Consider the following 27,442-nt stretch of genomic DNA (forward strand, 5'->3'; position numbering starts at 1 on the left):
TAGCCACATAAATGCTGTGGCTACAAGAGCAGGTCAGAGGTTGGGAGTTCTGCAGAGAGTAACTCACCTCCTGGCTCCCCAAAACCTGTCCATCACACAAGTCTACCAGACACAAGTCAGGAGTGTGATGGAATCCTTTCTACTTGCCTGAATTTTGTGCAGCTCCGACAACACGCAAGAAGCTTGACACCATCCAGGACAAGGCAGCCCGCGTGACTGGCACCCCATCCACAAACATTCACTCCTTCCAACACTGACACACAGTAGCAGCATTGTGTACCATCTACAAGATGCACTGCAGCAACCACCTTCGACAGCACCTTCTAAACCCATGACCTCCACCACCTAAAAGGTCAAGGCAGCAGCTAGATGGGAACACCAGAAACTGCAAATTCCCCTCCAAGTCACTCACCATCCTGACTTGGAAATATATTGCCGTTCCTCCACTGTCGCTAGGTCAAAATCCTGGAACTCCTTCCCTAACAGCACTGTGGGTGTACCTACACCACATAGTTCCAGAAGGCAGCTCACCATCAAAGACCATAATACTATAAAACCTAGGAGCAGAATTGGCCATTTGGCCCATCAAGTCTGCTCCGCTATTCGATAAGATCATGGCTGATCTGATAATCCTCAAATCCTCTTTCCTGTCTTTTCCCCATAACCCTTGATTCCATTACTGATTAAAAATCTGTCTATCTCAGCCTTGAATATACTTAACGACCCAGCCTCTACAGCCCTCTGCGGTAAAGAATTCCACAGATTCACTACCCTCAGAGAAGAAATTCCTCCTCATCTCTGTTTTAAATGGGTGACACCTTACTCTGAGATTTTGCTCTATGGTTCTAGACTCTCCCACAAGGGGAAACAACCTCTCAACATCTACCCTGTCAAGCCCCCTAAGAATCTTACGTGTTTCAATAAGGTCGCCTCTCATCCTTCTAAACTCAAATGAGTACAGGCCCAAGATACTCAACCTCTCCTCATAAGAAAATCCCTCCATACCCGGGATCAACCTTGTGAACCTTCTCTGGACTTCTCAAGGGCAATTAGGGGTGGGCAACAAATGCTAACCTAGCCAGCAATGCCCACATCCCATGAAAGAATAAAAACAAATAAGGACAAGTAAAGAAATAAAAGGTGGGTAGAGAGTGAGTATAAATATGAATAGCAGAATAATAACCAACAGCTGTAAAGTGTCTAATCGAAAGATGAGGTGCTGTTCTTGGAGCTTGTGTTGAGCTTCATTGGAACACAGCAGCAGGTCGAGGACAGAAAGGTCAGCGTGGGGGTTGGGCGGAGAATTAAAATGTTTGGTGACTGGAAGCTCATGGTCACACTTGTGGACTGAATGGAGGTGTCCAGCAAAGCAAACACTGTGGTGCAGTGGTAATTCTGCTGGATTAGTCATCCAGAGGCCCAGCCAAATGCTCTGGGGACACAGGTTTAAATCCCACTATGGCAGCTGGTGGGATGTTAAGCTAATCATGGTGACCATGACAACTATTGGTGAAAAAACCCATATTACCAGTGAATTCTAGATATGCCTTGCTTGCCCTGTCACCAGGTAGGCAGCACACCTTTCAGGACTCTCACCTGGCCAGGCCCACATGTGACTCCAGACCAACAGCAATGTGGTTGACTCTGAAATGGCTGAGCAAGTCACTCAGTCCAAGGGCAATCAGGGATGGGCAACAAATGCTGGCCTTGCCGGAGATGCCCCCATGCCATGAAAGACTTAAGAACAAAAATGCAGAGGAGGCCACATAGTGAATACCGTGTACCAAATTCAAAGAAGTACAAGTAAATCTCTGAGGAACCTGATATGTTGACTCTGTTTCTCCTTCCACAGATTCTAGCTGCCAGGCCTGCTGAGCAGTTTTGGCATTTCTTGTTTCTTTCTCCGACTTCCAATTCCAGCCTCCACAGTATTTCACTTTTGCATGGGTGGTCTCCCTGCCTCCTCCATGCCCTCACTGATAAAACCCTATCTTTCAACAGCAGTAAAATTGTCCTTTCGCAATATTGCTACTCCTCCTTCTTTCCCTGCCTTTCTCGAGGCCGTATCGCCTGGAATGTTAAGCACCCATTCAAGCTTGGCTTGTAGCCATCCCTAATATGGCCACTGTATTGTATCCTTTGCACTGAATGTGTGCAGTTTGCTCCTTTCTACGACCTGCGTTGTGCAGAGAAACCTGACTTGGTTAACAGGCCCCTGCCCATGAAGCACAGATGGTGTTTTTCTCACAGTTCCTAACTTATCGCACGTTATCAACATTCCTGTTTTATTTGTATTTGGTATGTTACAAATCCTTTGACTCTGATCTGAACCTCGGTTGTTTATGCCTCTTATTGCACTCTGATCTTTCTTATCTATAAGTTGGTATCAGTTTTAACATGATTGGTCTCAGGTACTTTCTACAGCCCCAGTCCTCTGTGCAGCTAGGATGCTGGCTCTGGCTCGGTTCAGTGGAGCTCAACCAGTGATATACCCTTTCAGGTCCCAGTACTGGTGTCAGTGCCTCCTAATCCTCTTTCCAGACCAGTCTTTCAGCCTCACCTTTATCTCACTACTCTGTTTATCCCTGTGCCAATTAGCATGTGTTTTGCGTAATAATCCTCAGATGAACACTCTATTTTTCTAGCTAATTCTAGATATGCCTTACCCTGACACCAGGAGGTGACACACCCTTCGGGACTCTCAAGATTGGTTGCAGATACAGTAGAGGGAGCTTTACTCTTTATCTAACCTGTGCTGAACCTGTCCTGGGAATGTTTGATGGGACAGTGTAGAGGGAGCTTTGCTGTGTATCTAACCCGTGCTGTACCTGTCCTGGGAGTGTTTGATGCGGACAGTGTAGAGGGAGCTTTACTTTGTATCTAACCCCATGCTGTACCCACCCTAGGAGTATTTGATGGGTATAGTGTGGAGGGGGCTTTACTCTGTTTCTAACCCGTGTTGTACCTGCTCTTGGAGTGTTTGATAGGGCAGTGTAGAGGGTGATATGCTCCATCTTGCAATACTGATAGGCATTGCAAAGGCAAAAGTCATTAAATATTACCATTTTTGAGAAAGAAATACAGTAAGAAAGGATTCACTTCTGAAGTCTCACCAGATTCTCATCGACAATCTGAACAAAGGAATATGGCAAATAATGAAGAGCTGAGATGTTCTTTTAGAGATTCAGCTGTATGTGAATGAACCAGCCTGCTATTTATAGAGAGTGTGGGGGAGTTAGTGGGAAAGAGGTGGAGAGAGGGGGAGAGAGAGAAAGAGAGAGAGAGAGAGATGGAGCAAGAGAGAGAGATGGAGCAAGAGCAAGAGAATGAGAGAGCAAGAGAGAGGAAGTGACAGAGCTAGAAAGGGACATGGCGATGGAGGAAAAGAAAGATCGAGGAAGATAGAAAAGGAAATGGAGAGAATGGAAGAGTGGGGCAAGTTGAGAGAAAAAGAGAGGAAAGTATTTAGAGTGAGTTTGTGATCAACGTTCTTTGAAATAGTTATCAAAGGAAGCAGATGTGACTGACAAGAGAATGCATGTTGGGACATGTTAAATATTCATTACTGGCTGTTCCTGGGAAGAAGTAGTTCGGATTTGCGTGATTCAATTTAAAGGTGTAATGTTGTCTGAGAGCAGGAAGAGGAGGAGGAGGAGGAGGAGCAACCAATAACTAAATTGTTGCATAGCAAGTGTTCCTATGATATTGAGTTTGGGACTGAGCCTAAGCTCATTGGCTGTTTGGTAACATAGGAAAAGGAGGATGACCATGAAGTGGCTAGTTTGAGGGGTTTTTGCCTGATTGAAAATACACTTTGTCCACAGACTTGAACACAGAAATCTAGGCTGCTATTCCCAGGGAAGTACTGAGGGAGTGCTGCACTGTCAACGGGACAGTACTGAGGGAGTTCTGCACTGTCAACGGGACGATACTGAGGGAGTTCTGCAGTGTCAACAGAACGGTACTAAGGGAGTTCTGCACTGTCAACGCGATGGTACTGAGGGAGTGCTGCACTGTCGGGGGGTCAGTGCTGAGGGAGCGCTGCACTGCTGGAGGTTCAGTACTGAGGGCGCGCTGCACTGTTGGATGGTCAGTACTGAGGGAGTGCTGCACTGTCGGGGGGTCAGTGCTGAGGGAGCGCTGCACTGTTGGAGGGTCAGTACTGAGGAAGTGCAGCACTGTCAGAGGGTCAGTGCTGAGGGACTGCTGCACTGTCTGTGGCTCAGTATTGAGCAAGTGCTGCACTGTTGGAGGGTCAGTATTGAGGGAGTGCTGCACTGTCAGAGATAGTACTGAGCAGGCACTGCACTGTTGGAGGGTCAGTACTGAGGGAGGGCCGCACTGTTGGAGGAGTAGTACTGAGGCAGTGCTGCACTGTTGGAGGTGCAGTACTGAGGGAGTGCAGCACTGTTGGAAGTGCAGTGCTGAGGAGTGCTACACCGACGGAGGTACATTCCTGAGGGAGTGCTGCATTGTTGCAGGGACATTACTGAGGGAGTTCTGCATTGTTGGAGGTACACTACTGAGGGATTGCTGCATTGTTGCAGGGACATTACTGAGGGAGTGCTGCAATTCAAAAAAGCTAATAGCTACACTAACAACCAATTTAAGATAATCAGTTGAGCTTGTTACCTGGTTCATTTACACTTGCTAGAAATGAAATACATAGGAACCTGCTCTCTCCAAACAAGAAGAATATGTTCAAGCCTTGCAACTTTTTAGATTACCAGGGAGCTTGGGGAGCCTATCGTTCCCCATTGCTTTTTCCATGGCAAAGCCTCGGCCAATGAGGGCTAACTTGTCAACCAATCAGCGTGCTTTTCTCCTGAAGTATGAATTGTTGCGATAGTTTGAAATTTGTCATTCTTGCGTTTGTCCTGATGAGTGCAAGACGAAAAGCTTCAGCAACGTGTCTCCCCTTTCAACAATATTCTTCCTTTTGTTGCTCCTCATTTTCTTCAGACATGGATGAAAGACACAGAGGAATCTCCAACAAGAAACCCCAGTGCGGCCTCGTCTGAAGCTGGGGTGGTTGGCGCGGGCAGACCGGGTGGTGCAGTAAGGGAATGGGAGCATTACACAGGAGACACAAGGGTAGGTGACAAAGAATTGCCTGGCCTTTTAGAAAACAAGAAAATAGAAAATGATGCAAAGCTATTCAGAAATAAGAATCTGGCGGGGCCTTTTTCTGCCTTTTCTTGAGCCTTGCTGGACTCCAAGGGCAATCGTGTAAGTGAAACGTGAATGTTGGGAAAGCAATCGTCATTACCGTCTCAATTGAATATTGATGCTACAATCGGGCCAGCACACCTGGCAGTGGACGGAAGAGATGCCAGTAAATACAACTGCCCTCTGGAATGGCCTAGCAAGCCACTCAGTTCAAGGGCAATTAGGGATGGGCACAAATGCTGGCCTTGCCTGCCTCCCCATGGAAGAATAAATAATAAAAAAAGACATGGTGCCACCCTTGCCTGCCCAAGTACTACCTGAAAATCTGGTGGGCGTGAGGTGGAAAACTGGCCTTGAAGTAGCATCGGAGGGAGAGGAAAAGGGAGATCAGATCTGCCGACGCTATCCTACCTCTTACTGCCTCCCTGGGCACTCTCTGCCACATGCACAACCAACCACTGCGGGATGCAGTTGAATCCAGAATGCCCTCACCCCTTACCCCTTCAGAGCGCTCCTGCTGCCTTCACCCTTAACCCAAGCACCCACCTCAGCAACACACCCCCCCCGCCACCACCTTGAGATTTTCTTTCCATGTAAACCATTGGCCAATTGGTTTTGGGAAAGCATGCCCGAGGTCAGCAGGCTTTGCTGAGGGCTATACAGTAAATTCTTCAGATATACCATGTTGCCCTTTTTACAAAAATCAGCAGAAGAATGATTTTTTTCATTCATGGGGTGTGAGCATCACTGGCTAGGCCAACATTTATTGCCCACCCTTAATTGCCCTTGTTCAGAGGGCAGTTAAGAGTCAGCCATATTGCTATAGGGCCTGGAATCACACATAGGCCAGGCCAGGTGGGGACAGCAGATTTCTTTTCCCTAAAGGAAGGGAGGGTTTTTACAACAATCAGCAATGGTTCTCCATGGTCAGACTTATCTGCCCCGGGATTTCGAACCCGGATCCCCTTCGCATTACCCTGGGTCTCTGGAATACTAGTCCAGTGACAATATCACTATACCACTGTCTCTCCGCACAGTACAGTTGCCATTGCACACAAATAACTGCTGCCTCACGCCGCTCTAGGTTCTAGGCTGCTCTCTCTAGGAATAGGAGGAGGCCATTCAGCCACTTGGACCCATTCCACCATTCTATCAGATCATGGCTGATTCACCTCCGCAACTCCATTTAGCCGCCTTTGCTTCATCTCCCACCATTTACTACTCAACAAAAATGTTACTAACCTCAGTCTTCACAATTCTAATTGACCCCCCCCAGCCTTTTGTTGGAGAGGGTCCCAGATTTCCGCTCCCCTTTGTGTGAAGAAATGCTTCCTGACCCTAACCCTGAACAGCCCTCGCTCTAATTTTAAGGTTATGGTCTCTTGTTCTGGACTCCTCCCACCAGAGGAAATAGTTTTTTCTCTCTCTTTCCAAGTTCCTTATCAAACCAGTTAATCATCTTAACTACCTTAATTAGATCATCCTTCAAGTCAGAAAGTCAAGGCTTCAGCATATGATCCAGGCCGACACTCCCAGTGCAGTACTGGCGGAGTGCTGCATTGTCAGAGGTGCTGTCTTTCGGATGAGACATTAAACTGGAGCCCTGCCTACTTGATCAGGAAGATGCAAACAATCCCAAATCACACTTCAGAGGAGAGCAAGAGGGGTTCACCGACCATCCCCCAACCTGTACCACCTCAAAAGATTAACTGGTCTCATTGCTCTTTGTGGGAGCTTGCTGTGCACAAATTGGCTGCTGTGTTTCCTGAGGTTACAGCAGTGACTACACTTCACACAAACTTCACAGGATTTAGGCATCCGCAGTAATTTCCTTATGTACTGCACAAAACAAATTGGCTGTGAAGTGCCTTAGGATGTCCTGAGAATGTGGAAGCAGCTCTATAAACGCAAGCTTTCTCTGCCCAATTTTAGCCCCGCTCCCCATTAGTTCTCTTGTTGTGCACCATTTTGACAGATGCATTCTGGCCAGCGCTCTGAAGAAGTCATACGGACTCAAAATGTTAACTCTGTCTTTCTCTCCACTGATGCTGTTATACCTGCTGAGTTTTTCCAGTATTTTCTGTTTTTGTTTCAGATTTCCAGCATCTGCAGCATTTTGCTTTTGTCCCATACTCAACCTTGCCTGTCCTGCACTCACCCCGCCTATCCCGCACTCACCCCGCCTGTCCCACACTCATTCCGCACTCACCCCGCCTGTCCCGCACTCACCCCGCCTGTCCCGCACTCACCCCGCCTGTCCCGCACTCACCCCACCTGTCCCGCACTCACCCCGCCTGTCCCGCACTCACCCCGCCTGTCCCGCACTCACCCCACCTGTCCCGCACTCACCCCGCCTGTCCCGCACTCGCTCCGCTTGTCTTACGCTCACCCCGCATGTCTCGCACTCATCCCGCCTGTCCTGCACTCATCCCATCTGTCACGCACTCACCCCGCCTGTCCCGCACTCACCCCACCTGTCCCGCACTCACCTCGCCTGTCCCACACTCATTCCGCACTCACCCTGCCTGTCCCACATTCACCCCGCCTGCCTCACATTCACCCCGCCTGTCCCACATTCACCTCGCCTGTCCCACAATCACCTCACATGTCCCACCCTCACGCTGCCTGTCCCACACTCACTCTGCACTCACCCCGCCTGCCCCACACTTACTCCACACTCACCTTGCCTGTCCCACACTCACCCTGCCTGTCCCACATTCACGCTGCTTGTCCTGCGTTCACCCCGCCTGTCCTGCACTCACCCCGCCTGTTCCACACTCACCCCGCCTGTACCGCACTAATCCCGCCTGTCCCGCACTCACCCCGCCTGTACCGCACTAATCCCGCCTGTCCTGCACTCATCCCACACATCCACTCACACTTTCCTAAGCTTTCCCTGCCTGCTGATAATGGTTCTACATAAATACAGGTTTCTGCATCGATGCACATATTAAATAAATGCAAATTGCAGTTAAGCGCATTTTATGTCTGCAACTGCAAATATGTACGTCAATGTCCAGCAAACTGCAACTTCTACAGTTACACCAGTGTTTTCACAAAAATGTACAAGACCAAAGAACAGTACAGGTCATTCAGCCCATCGAGAAAAGTGAAACAGGTAGTCCCATTCCCCTGCTCTTTTCCCATATTCCTGCAATTTTTTTCCCTTTGTGTTTATTCAATTCCTTTTGAAAGTTAACATTAAATCTGTACCCACACGCAATCAGGCAGCACATTGAAAATCCTAACCAGCCATTTCTTCAGCCAGTTCTTTTCTCTTGTTGCCTTGAGCACTTCTGTCAGTCATCTCCAGTCCTTGTCTTCTGGTCATTGACCCTTCCTCCATTGGAACCAGCTTCTCCTTATTTCCTCTGTTAAATCCTTCAGTTTTTAATCTCTTTCTAATCTCCTCACCATCTCTGCTTCAAGGCAGACAACACCAGCATCTCTCGTCACCGTGCGCCTGTAATCCATCCAGGTGAATTTCTTCTGTACCCTCTCCAAATCCTTCACTTCCCTTCTAACGTGTCATGCCCAAAATTGGACTTTTTGATTTTTTTTAATGATTTTAATCGTAATCGCAACCCCGCCCCCCCATCCTCCACAGTGTTCGACCTTGATTAACCTATTTCTACTTCCTATGAAGCACCGCAGGACGTTTTATTCCATTCAAGGCGTTATATAAATGCAGGTTGCTTTTACTATTGATGTCCTGCACTACAGCATGTAGTGAAATTGGACTTGAAAGCTGCGTCCGCTGCCCACCCGATATTCAATGTTACTGGAGTAAGTCAAGCTGAACATGGAGATCGGGCTCAAAAATGGCCGACTGTCACGATACCAGCCTCTCCCCACAGTTTTGCTTCCACCTCTCCAGGTCTCATTTCTTCCCCTGACATCCCCACAAATTGTTTCGTGTTTTGACACACGCTTTCATTCTCCTTTGGGGAAGAGTTGGGAAGCTTAGCTTGTTGAAGGGTCATGAGGACTCGAAACGTCGACTGTGCTCTTCTCCGCCGATGCTGCCAGACCTGCTGAGTTTTTCCAGGTATTTCTGTTTCTGTTTTTGTTTTGGATTTCCAGCATCCGCAGTTCTTTGCTTTTATCAGGCTGATTATCAACCTGTTGAACTGGGTCATGAGCACTCCTTCCAAACATACGAACAAGAATTTGGAGCAGGGATGGGCTACTTGGCCCCTCGAGCCTGCTCCACCATTCAATAAGATCAAGGCTGATCTGACTGTGGCCTCAGCTCCAGTTTCCTGCCTCCCCATACCCTGTGATTCCCTTGTTAGTCAAGAACACATCTACCTCTGCCTTAAAAATATTCATTGACCTGGCCTCCGCCGCTCTCTGGGGAAGAGAATTCCACAGACTCATGGCTCTCTGAAAGGAAAAATTTCTCCTCACCTTCATCTTAAATGGGAGACCCCTTATTTTTCAACTGTGTCCCCCAGTTCTAGTCTCTCCCACAAGGGGAAACATCCATTCAGCATCCACCCTGTCAAATCCCCTCAGGATCTTATATGTTTCAGTAAGATCACCTCTCAGTCTTCTAAACTCCAATGGATACAGGTCCAACCTGTCCAACCTTTTCTCAGGGGATAACCCCCCTCGTCCCAAGTACCAGCCGAGTGAACCTCCTCTGAACTGCTTCTAACGCATTTATATCTTTTCTTAAATAAAGAGCCCAAAACTATACACAATACTCCAGATGTGCTCTCACTGACACCCTGTACAACTGCAGCAAAACATCCCTACTTTTATATTCCATTCCCCTTGCAATAAAAGCCAACACTCCATTTGCCTTTCTAATCGCTTGCTGTGCCTGCATACTAACTTTTTGTGATTCATGTGCCAGGACACCCAGGTCCCTCTGTTGATCAGCGTTCTGCAATCTCTCTCTATTTCAATAATTTGCTGCTTTTCTATTCTTCCTGCCAAAGTGAGCAAGTTTACGTTTTCCCACACAATACTCCATCTGCCAAATTTTTGCCTATTCGCTTAACCTGTCTGTACCTTTTGCAAACTCCTTGTGTCCTCTTCACAGCTTACTTTCACACCTATCTTTGTGTCACTAGCAAATTTAGCAACCACACATTCAGTCCCTTCATTCTAGTCATTTATATAAGTTGTAAATAGTTGAGGCCCCAGCACTAGTCCCTGTGGCACTCCACTCCTCATATCTTGCCAACCCAAAATAGGCCCATTTTCCCTACTCTCTGCTTCCTGTTAGCTAACCAATCCACTATCCATGCTAATATAATACCCCCTTCACCATGAGCTCTTATTTAGCGTAGTAACCTTTGATGAGGCACCTTATCAAACGCCTATCGGAAGAGTTCCTGCAGTGCATCTTGTAGATGGTACAGATGTTGCCACTGTGCGTCAGTAACAAAGGGAGTGAATGTTTGTGGATGGGGTGCCAATCAAGCGGGGCTGCTTTGTCCTGGATGGTGTCGAGCTTCTTGAGTGCTGTTGGAGATGCACTCATCCAGGCAAGTGGGGAGTATTCCATCACACTCCTGACTTGTGCCTTGTAGACAGCGGACAGGCTTTGGGGAGTCAGGAGGTGAAGTTACTCATCACAAAATTCCCAGCCTCTGACTGCTCTTGCAGCCACAGTATTTATGTGACTCCGTCTCGACATTTAGACGGTACACACAGTGATTGGCACTTCAATCAGTGAGAGGAGCTTTAAGGAGCTGAAGCAACAAAGTCAGGAAAATGACATTTTTAAAATTTCTAATGATGACGCTTAACGACATGGAATTAGAGAAGGGCACAGACAGATCTCAATTATAGCACTTCATGCTGAGACACAAATCTTGTCATGAACAATCAGGCAGTGTGTTTATTGCTTCCTCAATTACTGCCAGAGCTATTCCTCAATGCCAAGCACTAGACGCCTCCACTCAATCCAGAATACCAGATTGTGCACGCCCTGGGGTGATGCAGGTTAGAGCGCTAGCGCACTGCAGGGGTCGTCCCCTCCGCTGATCAGTTTTTTCACGCCTCACCTTCTCTAGTCAAATGTGTATTCTGTGTTTGCAGGTGCCAGCTGGATCTGTGGCACAGTTGGCAGCTGACTGAGGGCCTGTGATGAGCATCTTTGCCCTTGAGTTGGCCAGGGATCCCCATTCTGAACAGCTACCCGATCAGTCCTGTTGGAGGGTGTACCAAGTGTGGTCACTGGGCCAGTGTGAAAGAGCTGGGGGCTATTTTAACTTTGTCGGGTAGGAGTCACACGGGATCTTGTGGAATGACGGTTTTAACAGCCCACCTGATATCTAAAGAGAGCGAAACCGGGAGGGGAATGCCTGACCAGGGCCGTGTCCGATCCCTGTTCGCTTCTCGCACGGTGAGGGGGGGAGCGCGATGGTATGTTAGGTTAAAATTACCCCCAAGTTCATCCTTCAACAACGTTGGCTTCGTCTGTACAACCTTGCTGGACATGGAGCTTGTAGGCGGGTGCTCAGGGCGGCCCACTGTCTGGTGCTGCCGAAGGGTGAGTCACCACCAGGCCTTCACCCACCAGAGGGTCAGGGCCTCACTCGCCATAGGCGGTCATAGTTTGAAAGTCCCTTAGTGATTCCATATACCATCACTATTCATCTACAGTGAGGTCTATACTAATACAGTCACCCCGTGGTTTACAATAATAGTGGTTTATGCCAGTGCAGTGGGCCCTATACTACAATTACAGTGGTTTATGTCAGTGCAATGGGCCCCATTCTACGATCACAGTGGTTTATGCCAGTGCAGTGGGCCTTATTCTACAATCACAGTGGTTTATGCCAGTGCAGTGAGCCTTATTCTACAATCACAGTGGTTTATGTCAGTGCAGTGGGCCTTATTCTATAATCACAGTGGTTTATGTCAGTGCAGTGGGCCTTATTCTACAATCACAGTGGTTTATGCCAGTGCAGTGGGCCTTATTCTACAATCACAGTGGTTTATGTCAGTGCAGTGGGCCCTATTCTACAATCACAGTGGTTTATGCCAGTGCAGTGAGCCTTATTCTACAATCACAGTGGTTTATGTCAGTGCAGTGGGCCTTATTCTATAATCACAGTGGTTTATGTCAGTGCAGTGGGCCTTATTCTACAATCACAGTGGTTTATGCCAGTGCAGTGGGCCTTATTCTACAATCACAGTGGTTTATGTCAGTGCAGTGGGCCTTATTCTACAATCACAGTGGTTTATGTCAGTGCAGTGAGCCCTATTCTACAATCACAGTGGTTTATGCCAGTGCAGTGGGCCTTATTCTACAATCACAGTGGTTTATGCCAGTGCAGTGGGCCGTATTCAACAATCACAGTGGTTTATGCCAGTGCACTTCGCCCTATTCTACAATCACGGTGGTTTATGCCAGTGCAGTGGGCCCTATTCTACAATCACAGTGGTTTATGCCAGTGCAGTGGGCCCTATTCTACAATCACAGTGGTTTATGCCAGTGCAGTGGGCCTTATTCTACAATCACAGTGGTTTATGCCAGTGCAGTGGGCCTTATTCTACAATCACAGTGGTTTATGTCAGTGCTGTGGGCCTTATTCTACAATCACAGTGGTTTATGTCAGTGCAGTGGGCCTTATTCTACAATCACAGTGGTTTATGCCAGTGCAGTGGGCCTTATTCTACAATCACAGTGGTTTATGTCAGTGCAGTGAGCCCTATTCTACAATCACAGTGGTTTATGCCAGTGCAGTGGGCCTTATTCTACAATCACAGTGGTTTATGCCAGTGCAGTGGGCCTTATTCTACAATCACAGTGGTTTATGCCAGTGCAGTGGGCCCTATTCTACAATCACAGTGGTTTATGCCAGTGCAGTGGGCCTTATTCTACAATCACAGTGGTTTATGCCAGTGCAGTTCGCCCTATTCTACAATCACAGAGCAGGGTTTGTTCGCTTTAGTGAAGAGAAGGTTGAGAGGAGGTTTGATAAAAGTGTTCAATATTCTGAGGGGTCTGGACAGAGTAGAAAGGGGGAGACTGTTCCCACTGGGGGAAGGATCGAGAACCAGATGGCACCGATATACGGCGGTTGGCAAAAGAACCAGAGACGACCTGAGGAAAAATGTTTTTACACAGAGACTGGTTAGGATCTGCCTGAGAGTGTGGTGCAGGCACCTTCAATCAAGGCTTTCAAAAGAGAACTGGATAATTATCTGAGGAAATAAAATTCACAGGGCTACTGGGGAAAGGGTGAGGGAGCGAGAGAAGGTGAGTTGCTCTTGCGGAGAACTGGAATGGAATTGATGGGCTGAATGGCCACCCTCTGTGTTGTAATCATTCTGTGAATCAGTGGCCCCTATTCTCCAGTCAAAGTGATTTCAGTCTGACAACACATCGCTCGAAGTTTAAGGGCCTCTGTGAATATTACTCTGGGATCTTTCTCAATAAATAATTCATGCTGACCATAAAGTGACAATTAGAATATGTGGACCCACATCTCCCATGAAGCGACAGTGAAGGAACGGCGATATATTTCCAAGTCAGGATGGTGAGCGGCTTGGAGGGGAACCTCTAGACTGTGGTGTTCCCATGTGTCTGCTGCCCTTGTCCTCCTAGATGGTAGTGGTCATGGGTTTGGAAGGTGCTGTCTAAGGAGGCTTGGTGAATTCCTGCAGTGTATCTTGTAGATGGTATATACTGCTGCCACTGTGCATCGGTGGTGGAGGGAGTGGATGGGGTGCCAATCAAGCTGCATGTGGCGACAGTGATTAAAATAAGCAGATTAAAATAATGAAGGAGCACTTAAGGCTGAGTAAATGAGGCTGACTGGAATTTTCTAGTTGGCCTCCAGGTTCCCTCAGATGAGACAGGGTTGGGATGCGGGGGGTTGCAGTTTAACTGCCTGAAGGTGGCCTTGAGTCAAGCAAGCTTAGAGGCCCTCCCTGCCTGTGGAGCCCCCCCAACAGCAATGGCCTAGTTGCAAAAGCCATTTAAATTTCAATAAGTTTTTGAAGTGTCCTCTCTCTTACTTACTTTCCATTGCAACCTGCTGCTGCTTTCAAGCTGAAAGGCCTCTGACTGGCCCTCCAGTTTCGGTAGCCCACCCGCCCTCCTGAATCGGAGGGCGAACCCACCCTTTCACCAGGGAAAATTGCAGTGCGTGACTGTTTCTGACCCCCATTTTGTCTGACTGTAGAGTTTAGGATCCCGCAGAGAAAATCCTGCCCCATACTTCAGGCTAAGATGATTTAAAGCAAGTATTTATTGTAGGAGCTAAATTTATACAAAGCTAAATAGAATGAAGGCACTAAGTTAATTCACTTCTAACTGTTTTCTGGTACCACAACGACTGAGTGTTTCAAATTTTTAGAATCCTTTTTCAGATCTTTTATGAAACAGGGCAGTCTGTAACATTTGTCCATCTTGGTACCACCTTCCCGCTGTGAAGTGAAGCAAAATGGTTGAGAAATGCAAGGTATACATGACCAATATCTGGTTCGAAATGAGACAATTTTTGCCTCGTTAAACAGGTTATTTTTCGGAGCAGGTTCACTGGAAACAATATGTCTAGGATTTAAAACAAGGGCAGCTGAATCATTACTGATCGTTTTCCACTCAGCACAAAATGCCTTTTAATCCTGAATTATCGAGATTTGAATCCCTGTTTCTGTCAAACACAAAATATTGCTTTCCAAACCCACTGTTCTGATACAGAGTGCCCTCGTGTGTTCCACTGGAGACCCTACACTATTTTCACGCCACAATAGCACGGTTTGTGACAGAATTATTGCATTTTTAAAAAATTCTTTCACGGAATGTGGGCTGGCTGGGACAGCATTTATTGCCCATCCCTAATTACCCTTCAGAAGGTGCTGGTGAGTTGCCTCCTTGAACTGCTGCAGCCCCTGAGGTGTAGGTACACCCACAGTGCTGTTAGGAAGGGAGTTCCAAGATCTTGACCCAGCGACAGTGAAGGAACGGCGATATATCTCCAAGTCAGGATGGTGAGTGACCTGGAGGGGATCTTGCAGGTGCTGGTGTTCCCATGTATCTGCCACCCTTGTCCTTCTAGATGGTAGTGGTCATGGGTTTGGAAGGTGCTGTCGAAGGAGCCTTGGTGAGTTTTTGCAGTGCATCTTGTAGATGGTACTCACAGCTGCTACTGTGCGTCAGTGGTGGAGGGAGTGAATGTTTGTGGATGGGGTGCCAATCAAGTGGGCTGCTTTGTCCTGGATGGTGTTGAGCTTCTTCAGTGTTGATGGAGCTGCACTCATCCAGGCAAATGGGGAGTATTCTATCACACCCCTGACTTGTGCCTTGTAGATGGTGGACAGGGTTTGGGGAGTCAGGAGGTGAGCTATTCGTCGCAGGATTCCTAGCCTCTGATCTGCTCTTGTAGCCACAGTATTTATATGGCCAGTCCAGGTCAGATTCTGGTCAATGGTAACCCCCAGGGTGTTGACAGTAGGTGATTCAGTGATGGTAATGCCATTGAATGTCAAGGGGCGAGGATTAGATTCTCTCTTGCCGGTGTTGGTCTGACCTTCACTACCATCATAGTCGGTGACCCTGATTTTACCTTTATCTTGCTGTCTCATCCCTTTCTATCCTCCTTTGTCTATCTACCTGTCGATTACTCAGCCCTGCTCTGACATTGCCTCATCATCGCTGTCCCTGTCCCTTCCTCTCTGGCTCCCTCTCTCCTCCCACAACAATCTCATTGGCTTGGTCAAGTCTTTCCATCTCTGTCTTCCTGCTTCTCTCCCTTACCGCCTTCCTACCCACATCCTATCCATCACTCTCTGGGGATAATTTTAAATAACTGAGAGCCAGGAGGGAATTCTGCAGGATCAGGCGGAATGCTGCTTTGATACACCATCTGAGCTTGACCTCAATCGAGATGGGGGGGGGAATGGGCGGCATGTAAAGTCAGCGCTACACCAGGTCTCCTCGCTTTCTGACTAATGCATCGGGTTACTATTGCTTCTTCTTGTCTATCTCCACTCCCGCTGACTTAATCTCGCTCTCACCCAGCCAATGGGTGGAATTAATACCCTTCCTTGTGGGGAGAGGGGGGGTGGCGTTTAGTCAGGTGGGAGGGTGGCAGGTGGGCTTCTCATTGCCTTCCTGTCTTTGCCTTCATTGTGTCCATGGCAGGAAGGCCCCTGGGTGGCCTTCACACCCCTCGGCCAACTGAGGCCCTTAAGTGGACAATTAACGCCCACTTTAGGGGCTCATCCCACAACGGCTGGTGTTCACCAAGCGGTGGGCAGGGGGAACTGGACGGGCAGGAAGCCTGTCGGGGTTGCTACAGGTGGGTGAGGGGGGGGACGATGGTGGGGGGGCACTGATCTCTCGTTCAAAGGTGCCTGATCGAGGGATCTGGCGTTTGGAAAGGGGGCTGCCTGAGAGTCACACTCCTGCCCTTGCTGCTAACCTGCCTCCCACCACCTCCTGTAAACCCTCCCCTCACAGCCACTTCCTACCAGCACTCACCTGTATCTGGGTACCTCAGGATTGTGGCCTCAGGCGGGTGCAGTGCCAGCCTCTGATTGACTGGCAGCTCCCAGGGGCGCGACCTCCACCCAGCACTGTAATGCCGCCACCCCTCCCCCATCCCCACCAGGGTCCTTGATTCTGGGAAAGGTCCACCGCTGCCCAGATATGTGCCGGATTGGTGTTTACCGTGACGGGATTTCGCTAAAAGAGGCTGCACAGTGCTCTTGCCGGCTCTCCAGCAGGCAGGCCAGACTTCTGCACCCTCCATTAAATAATACCAAAGATGTTCTAAATCTCACTGTGACTGTCCACAATCCAGCTCATTCTCATTATCACCATCTCAATCTCACTCTCACCGGCCTCACTCCCTCTCACTCTCACCATCCCAACTCCCTCTCACTCTTACAGTCCCCTCTCCTTCTTTGGCTCACTGTCACTGTAGCCACGCACACTCCCAAACACCGTCCCCGCTCCCTCTCACTCTCTCTCTCAGTCTCCACTCCCTCTCAGTCTCACTCTCACCGTCCCCACTCCCTCTCAGTCTCACTCTCACTGTCCCCGCTCCCTCTCAGTCTCACCCTCACTGTCTCCACTCCCTCTCAGTCTCTCTCTCACTGTCCCCGCTCCCTCTCACTCTCTCTCTCAGTCTCCACTCCCTCTCAGTCTCACTCTCACCGTCCCCACTCCCTCTCAGTCTCACTCTCACTGTCCCCGCTCCCTCTCAGTCTCACCCTCACTGTCTCCACTCCCTCTCAGTCTCTCTCTCACTGTCCCCACTCCCTCTCAGTCTCTCTCACTGTCCCCACTCCCTCTCAGTCTCTCTCTCACTGTCCCCACTCCCTCTCAGTCTCTCTCACTGTCCCCACTCCCTCTCAGTCTCTTTCTCACTGTCCTCACTCCCTCTCAGTCTCTCTCACTGTCCCCACTCCCTCTCAGTCTCTCTCTCACTGTCCGCACTCCCTCTCACTGTCTCCACTCCCTCTCAGTCTCACTCTCACCGTCCCCACTCCCTCTCAGTCTCACTCTCACTGTCCCCGCTCTCTCTCAGTCTCACCCTGTCTCCACTCCCTCTCAGTCTCTCTCTCACTGTCCCCACTCCCTCTCAGTCTCACTCTCACTGTCCCCACTCCCTCTCAGTCTCACTCTCACTGTCCCCACTCCCTCTCACTCTCACTGTCACTGTCCCCACTCCCTCACAGTCTCTCTCTCACTGTCCCCACTCCCTCTCAGTCTCTCTCACTGTCCCCACTCCCTCTCAGTCTCTCTCTCACTGTCCGCACTCCCTCTCACTGTCCCCACTCCCTCTCAGTCTCACTCTCACTGTCCCCACTCCCTCTCAGTCTCACTCTCACTGTCCCCACTCCCTCTCAGTCTCACTCTCACTGTCCCCACTCCCTCTCAGCCTCACTCTCACTGTCCCCACTCCCTCTCGGCCTCACTCTCGCTGTCCCCACTCCCTCTCAGTCTCACTCTCACTGTCCCCACTCCCTCTCAGTCTCACTCTCACTGTCCCCACTCCCTATCAGTCTCACTCTCACTGTCCCCACTCCCTCTCAGTCTCACTCCCACTGTCCCCACTCCCTCTCAGTCTCACCCTCACTGTCCTCACTCCATCTCAGTCTCACTCTCACTGTCCCAACTCCCTCTCAGTCTCACTGTCCCAACTCCCTCTCAGTCTCACTCTCACTGTCCCCACTCCCTCTCAGTTTCACTCTCTCCGTCCCCACTCCGTCTCAGTCTCACTCTCCCCACTACCTCTCAGTCTCACTCTCACTGTCCCCACTCCCTCTCAGTCTCAGTCTCTCTGTCCCAACTCCCTCTCAGTCTCACTCTCACTGTCCCCACTCCCTCTCAGTCTCTCTCTCACTGTCCCCACTCCCTCCCAGTCTCAGTCTCACTGTCCCCACTCCCTCTCAGTCTCACTCTCACTGTCCCCACTCCCTCTCAGTCTCACTCTCAGTCTCACTCTCACTGTCCCCACTCCCTCTCAGTCTCCGTCTCACTGTCCCCACTCCCTCTCAGTCTCACTCTCACTGTCCCCACTCCCTCTCAGTCTCTCTCTCACTGTCCCCACTCCCTCTCAGTCTCACTCTCACTGTCCCCACTCCCTCTCAGTCTCACTCTCACTGTCCCCACTCCCTCTCAGTCTCTCTCTCACTGTCCCCACTCCCTCTCAGTCTCTCTCTCACTGTCCCCACTCCCTCTCAGTCTCACTCTCACTGTCCCCATTCCCTCTCAGTCTCACTCTCACTGTCCCCACTCCCTCTCAGTCTCACTCTCACCGTACCCGCTCCCTCTCAGTCTCACTCTTACCGTCCCCGCTCCCTCTCAGTCTCACTCTCACTGTCCCCACTCCCACTCAGTCTCACTCTCACTGTCCCCACTCCCACTCAGTCTCACTCTCTCTGTCCCCACTCCCTCTCAGTCTCACTCTCATTGTCCCCGCTCCCTCTCAGTCTCACTCTCTCCGTCCCCGCTCCCTCTCAGTCTCACTCTCTCTGTCCCCGCTCCCTCTCAGTCTCACTCTCACTGTCCCACTCCCTCTCAGTCTCTGTCTCACTGTCCCCACTCCCTCTCAGTCTCACTCTCACTGTCCTCACTCCCTCTCAGTCTCACTCTCACTGTCCCCACTCCCTCTCAGTCTCACTCTCTCTGTCCCCACTCCCTCTCAGTCTCACTCTCACTGTCCCAACTCCCTCTCAGTCTCACTCTCACTGTCCCCACTCCCTCTCAGTCTCACTCTCACTGTCCCCACTCCCTCCCAGTCTCACTCTCACTGTCCCCACTCCCTCTCAGTCTCACTCTCACTGTCCCCACTCCCTCTCACTGTCTCCACTCACTCTCATTCTCACCATCCCCATTGCTTCCCAGTCTCACTCTCAGTGTCCCTACTCCCCCTCTGTCTCGCTCTCAGTGTCCCTACTCCCCCTCTGTCTCGCTATCATTGTCCCCACTCCCTCTCGCCACCCCCATTCACTCTCAGTCTCACCGTCACCACTCCCTGTCGGTCTCACTCTCACTGTGCTCACTCCCTCTCAATCTCATTGTCCCCACCCCTTCTCAGTATCACTCTCATTGTTCCCACTTCCTCTCAGTATCGCTTTCACTGTTCCCATCCCCGTCGCTGTCCGCATTTCCTCTGAATCTCACTGACGTTTCGACTCCCACTCCCTCTCACTGTCCCAACTCCCTCGGTCTTCCTGCTGTTGCTGCTGCTGTCTCTTTGTCTGTCCCTGACTTGTCCTTTTACTGTCTCCATCTTGCCCCCTCTCTTAATCGCTGCTTGGTGTGTTGTGCTGCTCACACCTTGCCTTTCTATTCATCAGACTCATTCCCATTGACGAATAATGAGCCATGCCTCCAGCTAAGCTCCCTTATCCTGGTATCTTTTTAACACATGAATCAATCGAGTGCTTTGATCCGCTATTCCTGGGGCTGAATCAGCTATGGCAACTGCAAAGGTCAATGAAAGGGTTCGGGTCTCACAGGGGAAAAGGACCTTCACTTATCAGCAGCGATCGAAGGACACAATGGAGGCATGTTTGCCATTATAAAATAAAATATATATTATATCACACAACAATATTAAAGAAAGGGTATCGAGGCACTGTCGGCAGTATGAGAAATAAAATCCCATGTATTATACTGCAGCTGAGCAGTGTATCAGGGAACTTTGAACAGGCTGGGGGGGCTCTTCTCTCCAAAAAAGAGAAGGGCCTCCCTCCTCTTTGAAATATTGCCATGGGATCTTATATATACACCCGAGAAGGCAGGCGGACCCTCAATCTGACATCCGCTCTGCAAAACAGCACCAGTGACAGCGTGGCACTCCCTCAGTACTGCACTGGCAGTGTCAGGCTTAGATTCTGTGTTCTAACTTCTGAAGCAGGGGCCTGATAAAGGTCTCTAAAATGATGAAGGTTTTCGATCTTGCAGGTGCAGTTTCCACTTGTGGGTCCATGAATGTAAGGCAGTCACTCATAAATCCAATAAGGAATTCAGGATTCACTTCTGTATCCAGAGAGTGTTTAGAATGTGGAACTCGCTACCATGTGGAGTCGTTGACATGAATAGCATCGATATTTAAAGTTAAAAGGGTGTAATGAACAGAACAATATATTGATCGGGTGAGATGAAGAGGGGTCGGGTAAGGCTCATGTGGGGTATAGACACAAGCATTGACCAGTTCTGTGCAATTGACTCCAGATATATTTTTAAAAAGATTTGGTTTATACAGCACCTTACAGGACAGGACTTTACTGCTTTACTGCTGATGAAGACCTGACAATCTATTTGAGGGATAAATATTGGTCAGGACATCCGGGAGAACCACCCTGTTCTTCTTTAAGATAGTACCACGGGATTTTCTAAATCCATCTGATTCTAAAAATGGCATCTTCAACTAGCAAGTAGACTAGCAAGTAATATAAAAAAGGACAGTAAGAGCTTCTTTAAATATATAAAAAGAAAGAGAGAGGCCAAAGTAAACATAGGCCCCTTAGAGAATGAGGCTGGGGAAATAATAACAGGGAACCAGGAAATGACAGGGGATTTGAATAAGTACTTTGCATCAGTCTTCACAATAGAAGATACTAATAGCATTCCAAAAATACTAAATAATCAAGGGGCAAAAGGTTGTGGGGGTGGGGGGCGGGGTTGCAGGGAGAGGGTATAAATACAATGACTATCACTAGAGAAAAAGTATTAGGGAAACTAATGGGGCTAAAGGCCGATAAGTCCCCTGGACCTGATGGGTTGTGTCCTAGGATATTAGAGGAAGTGGCTACAGAGATAGTGGATTCACTGGTAGTAATCTTCCATGGATCCTTAGATTCTGGAAATGTCCCAGAGGATAGGAGAGCAGCCAATGTAACACCCTTATTCAAAAAGGGACGGAGACAAAAAACAGATAAATATAGGTCTGTTAGCTTAACGTCTGTCATTGGGAAAATGTTAGAGTCTATTATAAAGGGTGTAATAGCAGAGCATTTAGAGTTACATAATCTAATCAGATTCAGCATGGCTTCATGAAGGGGAAATCATTCCTAACAAATTTATCAGAATTCTTTGAGGAGGTAACAAGCAGGATAGATAAAGGGGAACCAGTCGATGTAATATAGTTGGATTTCCAAAAGGCAATCGATAAGGTACTGCACATAAGGCTACTTAAGAGCCCATAGTGTTGGGGGTAGTATATTAGCATGAATAGAGGATTGGCTAACTAATAGAAGACAGAGAGTTGGGATAAGGGGGGCATTTTTGGGATTGCAACCTGTAACTAGTGGAGGCCACAGGGATTGGTGCTGGGGCCTCAATTATTTTCACTATATATTAGTGACTTAGATACAAAAATAGGTGGGAAGGCAAGTGGTGAGGATGGCACAAGGAGTCTACAGAGGGAAATAGACAGGTTAAGTGAGTGGGCAAAAACTTAGTAGATGGAATATAGTATGGGAAAATGTGAGGTTATGCACTTTGGCAGGAAGAATAGAGGAGCTGAATATTATTTAAATGGAGAAAGACTGCAGAAAGCTGCAGCACAGGGAGATTTGGGAGTCCTTGTGCATGAATCCCAAAAAGCTAACATACAAGTTCAACAGGTAATAGGGAAGGCAAATGGAATGTTGGCCTTTATTTCAAAGGGAATGGAATATAAAAATAGACAAGTCTTGCTAAAAATATACAAGGCACTAATTAGACCACACCTGGAATACTGTGAACAATTTTGGTCCCCTTATCTAAGGAAAGATATACTGGCATTGCAGGCAGTCCAGACAAGGTTCACTAGGTTGATCCTGGGTATGGAGGGATTTTCTTATGAGGAGAGATTGAGTAGGTTGGGCCTGTACTCATTGGAGTTTAAAAGAATGAGAGGCAACCTTATTGAAACATGTAAGATTCTTACAAGGCTTGGCAGGGTAGATGCTGAGAGGTTGTTTCCCCTTGTGGGAGAGTTTAGGACCATAGGGCATAATCTCAGAGTAAGGGGGCACTCAATTAAAACAGAGATGAGGAGGAATTTCTTCTCTCAGAGGGTAGTTAATCTGTGGAATTCTTTACCGCAGAGGGCTGTAGAAGCTGGGTCATTAAGAATATTCAAGGCTGAGATAGACAAATTTTTAATCAGTAAGGGAATCAAGGGTTATGGGGAAAAGGCAGCAAAGTGGAGTTGAGGATTATCAGATCAGTCATGATCTCATTGAATGGCGGAACAGATTCGATGGGCCAAATGGCCTACTTCTGCTCCTTCGTCTTGTGGTCTTATGGTCTAACAGCACGGTACTCCATCAGTAATGCACCACGAGTGTTATGGACTAACCTTTGAGCTCAAGTGACTGGAGTGGGGCTTGAATCTGGCACTTTCTGTCTAAGAGGTGAGAGAGCTACTCACTGATCCATAGGCTGACTCAGCCGGCCCCTTGCAAGCACTCAGTGCTAACCTTGGCTGGCATCTCCTCAGCAGCTGGTTCAGCTGTGGTGCTTGGCTGTGGCCCAGACATTTCTAAAACAAGAGCTTCTCATTCTTGCATCTCGCCCAATTGAACAGCTGGCACTCTGACTCAATAACATCCATTACTGCAGCACACTTACCTGCCACTCTGCACCTCAGGGCTGCTCTGCTGCCTTGCCAACTAAGGTGCCCGGGATTGCTCACAGAAACACTGTACACTTGGTGCAGTAATTTCACCAGTCACATACGCATTATACAGCTTGTGTGTGTCTCACTGTCAGCTCCCATACATATAAAGTGCACCGTAGATAAAAGGGAATGATTCACACCATCACTTGGAAGTTCCCCTCCAAGCCACATACCATCTTGGCTTGGAAATATATCGGCTGCTCCTTCACTGTCGCTGGAACTCCCTCCCTAACAGCACTGTGGGTGTACCTACACCATATGGACTGTAGCGGGTTCAAGAAGGCAGCTCAACACCACCTTCTCAAGGGCAATTAGGGATGGGCAATAAATGCTGCCCTAGCCAGCGAAGCCCACACCCCATAAATGAATAAACAAAAAAGGTACTGTATAGTCCGTATGTGTCTCAGTATCAACCCCTCCACATGTAAAGTACACAATGGGTAAATTCACTCCCATTTGATATGGTATACCTCAGTTGATGTTCCTGTGTAGATACAACACACAATGGTCTGCCTACTTTCCATTCCACTCCCCCCACCCAGACCACTTTCCCCACCTGTCGACATTATAACATCAGCATTCGGCACACAGCGCTCCCATCACTGGTGAGACTGAGCGCCTTATAACAATTATATTCCAAGGTCCTGTCTTGCATTGCCTTCGCTACCAATTGATGGGATATTCTACTGATAAAACACAGGTAATTCTTCCCACACCAACTTGAGTGTTTATTTGGACATGAGTCTTCACTCAGAGAGTGGTGAGAATATGGAACTTGCTACCAGGTGCAGTGGTTGAGGCGACTAGCATATTGCACAGAAGCTAGTTAAGGAGAAGAGGAATCCCGATAGGACAGTTCGAAGAGCGGAGGCTCACCTGGGATGTTGATGGGACAGATTGGCCTCTTTCTGTGCTGTGAAATTCAAGGTAACCGTGGTGACCAGAGATCTCATTGTTAATATTGCTCTAGACTCTGTAAGTTGAGCTTGAACCCCACGACCTGCAGACTCAGAGGCAAATGCTGAACAATGGCTAATCGGACATTCTCTGCGTTAGACCATTCGACCTGAGGCAAACCTTGTCAGGATGAAGACTCGACTAAGTGCCGAGCAAAGCCCAACTTTCCTGGTGATTCATGGTTGCTGTACGCCTGAGTAATTTTAAACTGTCACAAGTTCCGTGCACTGCACATTAATGAGTAATGAGTGTAAGATGGTTGCTAAGGAATCCATTTGAGGATTCAGGAGAAACGTCTGCACCCAGAGAATGGTTGGGGTTTTTGTTAATTTATGCATTCACGGGGGTGTGGGCGGTGCTGACAGGGCCAGCATTTGAGAAGCTGGTGGTGAGCGGCCTTCTTGAATGCAACCTGGTGGCCTGCTAGGCCGTTTCAGAGGGCTGTTAAGAGCGTTTCTGAGGGTCTGGAGTGACATGTAGGCCAGACCGGGTAAGGACAGCAGATTTCCCTCCCCAAAGGGTGTTAGAGAACCAGATGGGGTTTTACGACAATACAGGTTCACCATTACCGAGCATCACTTATTATTCCTGATTGACTAATTACTTGAATATAACTTCACCTCAGCTGCCGTGGTGGGGCCTGAACTCATGGGCAAGGATTTTCGGATCGAGAAAGTCAGCGGTGAATGCATCCCTGTTAAACGTTTTACAGCCAGTTGGTGAAGGAGACCACAAGTCAAGCTTTACTCAGAGTTAGATTTATTCACAAAGTGAGACATTACAAACGTGTAGCTCCTAACTCAACAACAGCCCACTACCGGTGCCACTAAGTGTTTCTTAGTGCTCTTTGGAGCAAGCTAAAAAAAGATTAACCTCATTAACTAATGAACCGCCCCTTAAAGGAACACTGTTACATAGACTACGAAGAAAATGTATCAAATTAAAATAATGGCACTGGGGCTGGTGATGCCCAGTCCCCACGATGGTCACCGGACATGGGAGGCCTCAAGTGTACCGGTGGACACAGAATGCCCCCTCGCCAAGGTCATCCGGGTGCAGATGTAACCGTGAAAGATAGGCAGAGAGTCGGGTCAAACAACACCCCCAGCATCTCTTTATACTCTTTTGGCTAAAATCAATAAACTAATTAACTAATGAACCACCCCTTAAAGGGTGACTGTAACAAAAACACGCTACAAAACTTTAAAGGAAATTTATCAAAGTTAAATTAAACTAATGTTCCCGGGCTGATGACGCACCCCAGCCCCCGCGCTGCCCACCGGTCGCGGAAGACCTCAAGCGTCACTGTGGGCATCGCGTGCTCCCTCTCCGAGGCCACCAGGCCACGAACATAGCCACACGAGAGGGGCAGACAGTCGGGTCACATGACCCCCCCACTGGACCTGTTAATGGCCACCTTGGCCAGGCCCAGGAGCAGAATTACAAGGAGGGTGGCCAAAGATCAGGAGCGTGGGGCTGAAGCGGAATGGAAGTTTGGGGAGCAGACCCTTCAAGTAACTAAAAAGGGGCTCAACCTCTGGCAATCGACGTATACATGGAACACGGGCTCCTCAAGGCCGCAGGGAACACAGGCAGCCTGGGGGTCCGTGAACCACCTTAACCTTCCATTGCATGGGACTGCTGCATACAACACCCTCCACTCCAAATCCCCAATGCACATGTCTCTCTATATGTGCGCAAGTCATTATCCAATGGCTGCCCCCAGCCAAGAATTACGTATGCACTTAAATTTGTCCGATTCACAATCCCCACCAATGTTGGCAGCCCTGCAGCCGTCTAACACTCTGAGAGGCATTCATTGGCTGGTGATAGAGCCTCCGCTCCTCACTCGGGACAAAATCCCGCCTCAGAGAGCTGTCGGTTAATCTGATTAGCTGAAAACTCAGTGGTCCCAGCAGCGCCACCATCAGGGGTGACCACTGCTGGGATTCCAGGAAATCCCCAGGTGCTAAGTGCCGGGGGCTCAGGGCACAGGTAAGCGTGGGGCTCAAGTGGCGGGGACAGGAGGAGAAGCCCGGGGAAGTGCAGGAGAGAGGGTCAAGGTTGGGATGTAAAGGCCAGGTGGGGAGGGAGCACCTGGGAGGGGCAGATCTTATAGGGGGAGGGCACCCGATTGGGAAAGGGGGCCTGTGAGGGAAGCCCCCTCATGCCCCCCACACCACCCCCCCAACCCATGTGCCATATCCCCTCCGAGCTCCAAGCAGGTTAACCAGCTGGACGTCCCACCCCACCCCCATCCCTGACCCTCGGCAACCTCAAAATAGCAGCCAGGTGGACAGGGACAACCAAGGGCCTCAATTGAGATGGGGAAGGGCAGATCGGGTGTGCAGGCAGTAGGAAGGCCACCCAAGGAATTTTACAGGCCCTCCCATCTACAAAGTTGCCGGAGGAGGACGGTAAAACCTCTGCCTGCGTCTCTAAATCATGAATACAACGGCTGGATTACCAATCCAGCAAGATAACCACGATGCTAATGGACCCCATGGTGGTATGTGGGATTTTCTACCAGAAGGCAGTAGTGTATTTAAGAGAAATAAGGACATGAGGGAGAAAGGAGTAAAGGGGGACATTGACGAGGTGAGATGAAGAGGGATGGGAGGAGACTCGTGTGGAGCATAAATACCAATTGGGCTGAATGATCTGTTTCTGTGCTGTGCTGGATAACATTCAGGCTTGGGCTGACAAGTGGCAAGTAACATTCACGCCACACAAGTGCCAGGCAATGACCATCTCCAAGAGAGAATCTAACCATCTTCCCTTGATATTCAATGGGATTAGCATCACTGAAACCCCCACTATCAACATCCTAGGAGTTACTATTGACCAGAAACTGAACTGGACTAGCCATATCAATACTGTGGCTACAGAAACAGGTCAGAGGCCAGGAATCCTGTGGCGAGTAACTCACCTACTGATTCCCCAAAGCCTGTCCACCATCTACAAGGCACAAGTCAGGAGTGTGATGGAATACTCACCACTCGCCTGGATGAGTGCAGCTCCAACAACACTCAAGAAGCTTGACATCATCTAGGACAAAGCAGCCCGCTTGATTGGTACCACATCCACAAACATTCATTCCCTCCACCACCGATGCACAGTGACACAATCTACAAGATGCACTGCAGCAACTCAGCAAAGCTCCTTCAACAGCACCTTCTCAACCTGTGACCTCTGCCATCTAGAAAGACAAAGGCAGCAGA

General features: G+C 48.9%; 1 protein-coding gene across 2 annotated transcripts in view; it reads right to left on the bottom strand.

The window, feature by feature from the left end:
- Window positions 1-27,442, bottom strand: part of LOC144695689 (ras/Rap GTPase-activating protein SynGAP-like) — a 492,301-nt gene that overhangs the window by 210,116 nt on the left and 254,743 nt on the right. The gene's annotated exons all lie outside the window — the stretch shown is intronic.

Source organism: Cetorhinus maximus, chromosome 21, assembly GCF_964194155.1.
Source record: "Cetorhinus maximus chromosome 21, sCetMax3.hap1.1, whole genome shotgun sequence".
NCBI lineage: Eukaryota > Metazoa > Chordata > Chondrichthyes > Lamniformes > Cetorhinidae > Cetorhinus > Cetorhinus maximus.